This window comes from Capsicum annuum, chromosome 11 (genome assembly GCF_002878395.1).
Source record: "Capsicum annuum cultivar UCD-10X-F1 chromosome 11, UCD10Xv1.1, whole genome shotgun sequence".
NCBI lineage: Eukaryota > Viridiplantae > Streptophyta > Magnoliopsida > Solanales > Solanaceae > Capsicum > Capsicum annuum.
Genome location: NC_061121.1, coordinates 192,724,224 through 192,734,082, shown reverse-complemented (window position 1 = coordinate 192,734,082; position 9,859 = coordinate 192,724,224).

Genomic DNA, 9,859 nt, shown 5'->3' with positions numbered 1-9,859 from the left:
CTTTAGAACACTTGTGGACAGAAAAGTAAGTCTTCACACTAAAATTTCCTGTATTATCAACACTTTCAAGAATAACCCAAGGAAAACCCTTATGCTTACACTTAGCCCTTACCCTTTCCTTCTTATTAGGTTTCAACTTAAGGTTCACACCTTTTTGAATAGAGTAAGTCTGGAATACCTCTTTAAAGTCAACAAATTCAAAAAATCATATAAAACTGAAAAAAATACCTTCTTTACAATTTTATCAAAGTAGATCTTGGTAGATAAAGTTCTAGCTGGTGGACCTACCACTTCTGCATCATCAATAAGATCTCTTTCCTCTTCACTAATGTCACTACTCGAATTTGAACTATCAAAATAAGGGTCATCCCCACTCAGTTTAACTTCACATCTAGCCCCCTTTTTCTTACAAATTTCCTCAAAACCAGCATCTATACCTACTGGTCCAGATGGTATCTTATCATTCACCCTATCAGCCTTTTGTTTTACTTGTTTTTCAATGTTACACTGACTAGCTTGAAGCAAATTTTCATCAAAATTATTCAAATCTTCAATGTTTTCATCAACTTCATAAAGTAAATCACCATCATAATCACTGATATCAAAATCTACTGCAGAATTAGATGTTTCAAGATGGTATGTGGAGAAGTCATTAACTTGACCTTCCTGTAATTCTTCTTAAAAAACCTTAGCGTTTTCTTTGTCCGCCCTTAGAGGCCGATTTTAATTTATATACTCTTCATTGACATTCAATTGTTGAGGTGAAGACACATGAGCCCTATCAATTTCAAAAGGGGCTGCCACATCACCATTACAAAGCAGTAATAATGGCGGAGTGGCTGCCACATCAGTACTAGACACACTAGATTTCCCTATTTTCGAGGCTAATTTTTTTTGCAATTTCAATCTCATTTTGATCATCAACAACTAAAGGTTTACTAATTTGGAGACAACATATACATCAACTAAATCTTCAGCTTTTAAATTGTTGATAAATCTTAAAACATCAGCATCACTATTTAACATATATTAACAACCCTTTTTGTTAACCCTACACTGAAAGGTTTCAACTTTTTCCACACCTAATTCCAGTGATATTTTATGAAACAACATTAGATGAAGCTCATCTACATCTACTCTAATTTTTTAAAAATCATAAACTCCATTTGAATACCTTAGAACAGGGTCTGATAGAAAACAACCCCATGGTGAATTAAAGTGTTACTAAGGTATCCATTTAATTACAGAACCTGTACAATGATAAGATAAGATATACAATTAGCCAATTATGCAAAAATCCCTAATTTTTAAAGAAAAAATAAATGAAGAAACCCAATTCTGATTTTACCAATAAACCCTAGAATCTTATAGAAATCACAAAGTATGCCATTGAAGGCACAAAACTACTACATATACATCTAATAGGAGCATTAGACACCAAAAAAGCAAAAGCCTCAAAATTTTTGGTCCCAATTTTGATTTTACCCAGGAAAACCTAAAATATAATAAAAATAACAAAGCACGTCATTGAAGACACAAAACTATTATATATAGGTGTAATATGAGCATTAAAAACCAAAAATACAAAATACCCAAAAAAAGTCAGCCACAATTATGATTTTATGAAAAAAATCCTAAATTCTAATCAAAATCGTAAAATATGCCATTGAAGGCATATCACTACTACATATACTACCTACAATTCCATTAGATAAAACACAAAGGAAAACTCCCCAAAAAATTGAAGAAAAAAATTGTGAATCGTGAAAATCCCTAAAACCTCTAAAACGGACTCCATTAACTCGACCAAAAGCTTGAAACAAACTCTGAAATACTACAAGTACCACAATGTTTGAACACTTATACATATTGCAACAACCTTCACCAACAATCACGCAAAAATCAGTCAATTTCGTGAAAATTTGAGGTAGGAACGAAGGGAGGAAGTGTAAGGGTCTAAAATGCCCTATAAAATTACCGTCCCTTAAGTTTTTATACCCTGTACATGTCATTTCATATGTGGAAATTATTTTACAAATTTTTAATGATGTATTCGTGATTGTGCAATACATACAGATTAATGGACTGACAAAGGGTTTAAAAAATTGGTTTTAAATGGGTTCAAGGGTCCATATGACAAATGTATAAATAGGATTATCCACTTTACAAACCAGACCAAGTATAAGGTTCCATATAGTTATTTTGCCAAAAATCTGCATCAACAAAGAAAAAATCTTTTTTTTTTAAAGTCCAATCCGGACTTCGACGGGGTATTCGGGATTCGTTCGCAGTCCGATATATGCAAACGAACTATGTGAACACACTAAATTCGATGCTCTGGACTTAGTGTCGATATCATATTTTAGAAAAAACATCATTCACAAAGTTTAACCCTGAAACTCGAAATCATAATTTATCAAATAGAGGGTTGAAATGAGATTTAAAATCCGTAAAATCAAACCAAACATGTTACCACCCTAAAATCGATGTTCCAAATCTACTGGCGAAGTCAAATTTTTCTTCCGAGGTCAGTTAGATCAAATGTGGCTCCTACACCCATACTTTCAATTTTTCAACTTTTTGATCAATAGGTTGAAATGAGCTCGGGTGCACCGAGACCCGAACCAAATGTCTACCTAGCCTAAAATCAATATTTCAGAGATGTTGGCACAGTCCGTTCAGCTATCCATCACATAGATCAAAAGATATCTACATAATTCCAAAATAAGACTCTCGAAGCCATCAAAAACCGCAATATCACATAAATAGTGTCAAAATACATCGAAAACTATGCCAATCACCCCACACCCCATAAATACCAATGAAATTATGGGGAGGGATAAAATAGTCAAATAACATGGAAATGCATAGTTCACATATTTCATCAAAAAGCTGGTCGTTACATCTCCACCACTTAAAATTTAGTTCGTTTTCAAACTAAAGGCCAAAGAAATACGCGAATCAACAAAGATTTGGAGATAAAAACTACATATATCAGACTCAACCTCCTAAGTAGCCTCATCTACAGGTTGATTTATCCATTGAAACTTAATCGTAAGGATAACTCTAGAGCGCAATCGTCTAACATCCCTTGCCAATATGGAGATCGACTGCTCAATAAAAGACAACCCTTTATCTAACTGAACTGACTTCCAACGAATAACATGAGACTCATCCGAAATTTAATGGTGAAGCATAGAAACATGAAAAACTTGATGAGCAGCTGATAGATCGGGGGCAAAGCCAACTCATAAGCCACACCACCAATAGTCTAAAGAATCTCAAATGGACCAATATAGCTGGTGATAAGCTTTCCCCTCCTCCCAAACCTCATTACACCCTTCATGGGTGAAATTCAAAGGAAAACACGATCACCAACACAAAATCTCCAGGCACGAAGTCTACAAACAACATAACACTTTTTCCTATTCTGAGGCTCTCTAAGTCTATCCTGGATGACTAGACTCTATATAAAGACTCACGAAGCAAGTCCATTTCTCAAGGTCTCACCTGTAAAACATCAAACCAACCCACTAGGGAGAGATAACGCCTACCATACAATGCCTTAAAAGGAGCTATATCAATACTGAAATGGTAGCTATTATCACATGCAAACTTTACTAAGGCCAAATGTTGCCCCCACTGGCCAGAAAAATTCATCCATAAGAGAAGACCATATCCTCCACTGACCATGAAGACTCTAACAAAAAGAATACAAATATTCATTTGGAACATGCCTCCAACCATAACAAAAACCAATATATACATAAATAATCCAAAGTGTTAAAAACATGCATGAAATAGAGCTTTTCGAATAGATGAAAGCTCACAATTTCAATCCAAATGTTGACCTCGAAGTCCAAATCGCAAAGTAGAGGGATTAGAACAACCAGTTCCTGCATCGTGTGGGGATACAATGCCCGAAGATGGGTTAGTAGGTGAACACTAGCATAAATTCAGGATGAGGATAAAATAATGCCATTTATAAAACCTGGGATGACTTGTACATCTCCTAAACTATAAAGTGTGACATAATGTGCACTGTCACTTGGACCAAACCTCACATCAGCATATATGAGTTTCCAGTTTCAATCCCCTCGAGACCTCCACCTTCTACAGCTTTGCTATACACCCCCTCCTTTAAGCCCAATTAAAACCATTTTCCCACCAAACCATTATTCCATTATTGTTAACAAAGTCTATTAGTAATGGTATCGTCATACCAACTATAACTTGAACGTATTGTCCTTATCCAATCCTTAGAGGATTCCTATATATCCCACATAATTTCCAATTAAACCAAAACTATGTCCACCAAGGCCTTTTCAATCCATTTAAACCATTCATATTATTTATGATCCCATTACAAAGTTTAAATCATGCATAAGTTCTATTGAATAACCAATATTATAGTGAAAACATTGTTATAGGCATTTTATCAGACACATTGGGGACGTAGTATTTCCAAAACCAAAGTCCATTACCAAAGAACCATTCCTATGCAACCAATTATCCAAAACCACCATTAATGCATACAAAATCATAATTAAAATATAGGAAAACCATAACCAAGCATTTATAACCAAAACCCCCAAATCATATTTGAAAACCCAAAACATACAACAATCAAATCATGAAAACATTGTATAAAACCATGACTTTAGTTGGAAATAACAATTAGGGAAGAGAACATGCCTTAAACCAAGATGATGATGGAGAGAAATCACCAAGACAAGCCCCAATTTACTCCTTAAGATAAAACCCTAGCTTTGTTTGCCCAAGAACACTAGAGAGGATTTAAGAGTGTTTTCCAAATGTTTAAGAATAGAATAATAGGGAATATATCCTTCCAAGTAAAATATAAATCATGGGACCTTATTAGGATAAGTAAGGAAATATCTAAATTTCTCTCACTTAAACTGCATTAAATTCTCATCATAGGGTACGACTGACCCTTACGAGTTATACCCATCTTGTACGAGTTGTACCCACATCTCGTACCCTAAGCTTCCCTCCTTGGACCTAACACTGTCCAAGGTATGACACACCTAAAACCAAGTCGTACCCAAAGAATATGATTCGTATCCTTTACCCATACCCCTGGCTTAATAGAATCAAGAGAGGTTTGAATAGTGTCCACCATACGAGTCCATAGTATGATTCGTACCCTGGCTTACGGTTCATGGTGATCCAATCTTACTCAGATTTAAGTTACCAATTTTAAATTTAATAAATGTAACAAAACAAACCTTGCCAAACTATACAACTTATACCACCCAAATCGTACCCATTCCAGTAACTATATCTATCCCACCAACAGAGACTAGTCAGTAAATGACTAGACCATACCACCCGTACCCAAGTGTATGACTCGTACCCCTATGTCGTGTCTTTATCAAAAACTAAAGATCAAGAATATTTTCTAAGGTCCAAAAACTAGGATATTTCAGTCTTCCCACTAGGATTCGTCCCCAATATTTTCTAAGGTCCAAACACTAGGATATTTCAGTCTTCCCACTAGGATTCGTCCCCAAATGACGGACAAGGTAAGGGTAACCACACGCATGGGTCATTTGCATTATCAAATATATTTCCAATCTTTAACAAAGTCTGAAAATAAAGAGGCAAAGATATTAATATTTCCTTTAACAAACTTAGAAAATAAAGATGTGTTGAAGACACATACCTTCTGCACGAATCCTAGAAGCAGAAAATAGATGTGGATACTTGGACTTCATGTCCTCCCCCACTTCCCATGTAGCCTCTTCCACCTTATGGTTTCCCCACAGAACCTTAACAAAAGTCACATCCTTGGTTATCAACCGACAAACTTGCCTATCCAAGATCTCAACCAAGATTTTATCATAAGACAGAGAGTCCTAAATACCCAGCCCCTCTAAAGGAACAATGGAAAAAGGATCACCAAGACACTTCGTCATCATGGAGACATGAAACACCGAATAAATAGATTTCAAATTAGAAGGAAACTCCAATTTATAAGAAACATTTTCAACCCTATGCAAAACCACATAAGGACCAATATATCGGGGACTGAGCTTTCCCTTTTTGCCAAACCACATTACTTTCTTCATGGGAGATACCTTGAGGAACACCTATCCCCAACCTCAAACTCTAAGTCTCTACGCCTTACATCCGTATAGGTTTTTTGGCGGCTTTGGGTGGCCTTAAGCCTATCCCAAATCACCTTCACCTTTTCGATAGCCCGATAGACCAAATATGGACCAAACATATCTGCCTCACTAAGCTCGAACCAACCAATAGGTGATTTACACCTCCTACCATGCAATGCCTCAAATGGGGCCATGCCAATACTAGAACAATAGCTATTATTGTAAGAAAACTCTACCAAAGGTAGAGTCCCAACCCAACTACCACCATAATCAACCACACATGCCTGAAGCATATCCTCTAATGTCTAAATAGTCTTTTCAACTTGCCCATCCGTCTGATGATGAAAAAAAGTACTCAGACTCACCTTAGTACCCAATCCCTTCTACGAAGACCGCCAAAAATAAGATAAAAATTAAATACCATAATTAAAGATAATCAAAACAGGTACCCCCATGTAGCTTCACAATCTCCTGAAGATATAACTTCACATAATCCTCCACCAAAAAGGCAGTCCTCACTGGCAAGAAGTGAGCAGACTTTCTTATCCTATCCACAATGGCCCAAATAGAATTATATTGATTTCAAGATGAGGAAGACCAATAATGAAATCTTTATTAATTACCTCTCATTTCTATTTGGGAAAAACAATCTCTTAATATAACCCACTAGGTCTCATGTGCTCAACTTTCACTTGTCGACATACCAAACACTTGACCATAAAGTTATCCACATCCTTTTTCATACCATTTTACCGATACATCTTTATCGAGTTGGAATGTACAACATAGAGCTATTTATGTGCCTCAACCAAGATCCTTTGTTGCAACCCATCGACATAAGGAATACAAAATCTCCCTTGGTAACGTAAAGTACCATCACCACTTATCTCAAACACCATTACCTTCTGTATACCAATATTATGCTAGATTTCATCATAATAGGATGTAGCACTTGCTTATCCTTAATCTCTGCTCCAAGAGACGACCAAACCACTCTTGTAACATTACCCCACCATCTTCGGAGTCCAAAAGACGAACTCTAAGATTGGCCAAGCGATGAATATATTTCACCAATTTCCACTTTCCTTCCTACACATGAGCCAAACTCCCTATAGATAACCTGCTAAGAGCATCAACAACTATGTTAGCCTTACCTAGGTGATAGTGAAGACTCATTTCATGGTCTTTGAGAAACTCCAACCATATCCTCTACCTGAGATTTAGCTCCTTCTGAGTGAACACATACTGTAGACTCTCATGGTCAGAAAAGATGTCTATGTGCACTCCATACAGATAATGCCGCTAGATTTTTTAAGAAAAAACCATCACCAATAACTCTAAATCATGAGTAGGGTAATTTCTCTCATGCACATTCAATGACTGAAAGCATAGTGAATCACCTTCCCATGCAGGATAAAAACACAACCAAGTCCTACTCTATATGAATTACAATAAACCACAAACCACTCACTATGCTCAGGAAATATAAAGACCAGAGATGAAGTTAGCTTATCTTTAAGCTTCTCAAAACTACCCTCACAAGCATCGACCAAGAAAACTTCACTTTTTTCTGAGTCAACATAGTAAAAGGAATATCTATCATTGAAAAGCTCTCTATAAACCACTGATAATACCCAGCCAAATGCAAGAAGCTCCGAATGTCGGTTGGAGTCATGGGTCTAGGCCACCTTTTAACCACAACCACTTTCTGTAGGTCCACCATGACCCCCTCGCTAGAAATAGTATGACCAAGAAAAGTCACAATGTTCAACCAAAATTCACTCTTGCAGAACTTGGCATACAAGTGTTGTTTCTTTAAGGTCTGTAATACCACACGGAGGTGATTAGCATGATCTACCTCACTCTTGGAATAAACCAAAATGTCATCAATAAACACAATGACAAAGAGATCCAAAAACTGCCTAAAAACCTTGTTCACCAAGTCCATCAATTCTGTTGGGGCATTAGTCAAACCAAATGATATCACTAAGAATTCAAAGTCCCCATACCAAATACAAAAAAGTCATCTTATGTATATTCTACTCCTTAATCTTAAGCTGATGATACCCAGACAAAAGATCTATCTTACATAAAAACTTAGCACCTTGCAACTGATCAAATAAGTCATCTATCCTTGGAAAAGGATACTTTTTCTTGATTGTTACCTTATTCAACTGCTGATAGTCAATGCACATTCGAAGGGAACCATCCTTCTTGAGCATGAACAATACCGATGCGCCCCACGGGTAAACACTAGGATGAATAAATCCCTTATCCAGAAGATCCTTAAGTTTGTCCTTTAGTTCTGTCAACTCAGCTGGAGCCATTCTATAAAAAGGAATAGATATTAGACGAGTCTATGGAACCAAAATCAATACTAAACTCTATTTACCTGTCTGAAGAAAGACCAAAAAGATCATCCAGAAAGACCTCAAGAAACTCATTTACCATCGAAATTGACTGTAAAGAAGGACCTTCTGAGTTTAAATCTTTAACCTAGACCAAGTGATAAATACAACATTTAGAGATTAACCTACAAGCTCTAAGATAAGAAATAAACCTCCCTAGAAGCTAGGGAACCACCCTCCCATTATATAACCGGTTCACTAGGGAACCTAAAGATAACCTTATGGGTTCAATAATCCAAGGAATATAACAAGAGTATAACCAGTCCATCCCTAGAATAACATTAATATCCACCATATCAAGTTCAAACAAATCCACCAAAGTCTGCCTACCATCAATAGATACCACCCTCTATAGACTCTCTTAGCAATAGCTGAGTCACTTACTGGGGTAGAAATAGAAAAAAATCTAAGACGACCTCAGGATCAAAACTAAAACATACAGACACATATGGGGTCAGTTAGGAAAGAGGGGACCCTAGATCAAGCAGACAATACACATCACGAGAAAAGAGTTGTAATGCACCAGTAACAACGTCAGGTGATGCCTTAGATTCCAGCAGAGATGCAAGAGCATACAACCTATTTCGGCCAGTACTGGTACTAGAAGCAGGAGGAGATACTGAAGCGGCACCACTAGGCGCAGGAGAAGAATATCAAGCAGGTAGAGCTTTGACTTCTCCCAAAGCTCCCTTACTAACCAGAAAATTCTTGAGTATATGGACTGTATGGCCACATTTAAAACACTTGTACCTTCCTTTTTTTACAATAATCCTGATGAAGACAAACACAAAATTAGCAAGGAGGGCATCAAAAAGCTGACTGACTGCCACTTGCCTGAGATTGGGCACCTTATGCTCGAAAATTATCACCACCCTACTGACACCTATCACCTAACTGCCTCAGGTAAGGAACACAACTAATAGAGAAGGAACTAGGACTCCCTTATTTCTTTTTTAGCCTTTTACCTCCATCCTAATTACCTTGTGACTGAGCACCTCTCTGGTCAGAAAACCTGCTCCTCTTACCCTGTGATACACCCAAATTCCACCTCTCTTACGAGAGAGTAAGCGGTCGCTATTAAATATAGAACCCAACCAGGTTGGGTGTCAAATGCCATAGGAAATACTGTGTTACTAAGTATTATAGTTATTACTGGACTGTTGGTCAGAGGTTCCTGAATGGGGGGTTTTGGTTTAAATTTGAAATGATAGTTACAATATAACAATGAAGCAATATGTGTATTAATATTTGATCACAGAGAACGATAAGTTAGGGTTATGTCCACCTTATAGCTTTTACTTCTCTATTAACTATGAGTAA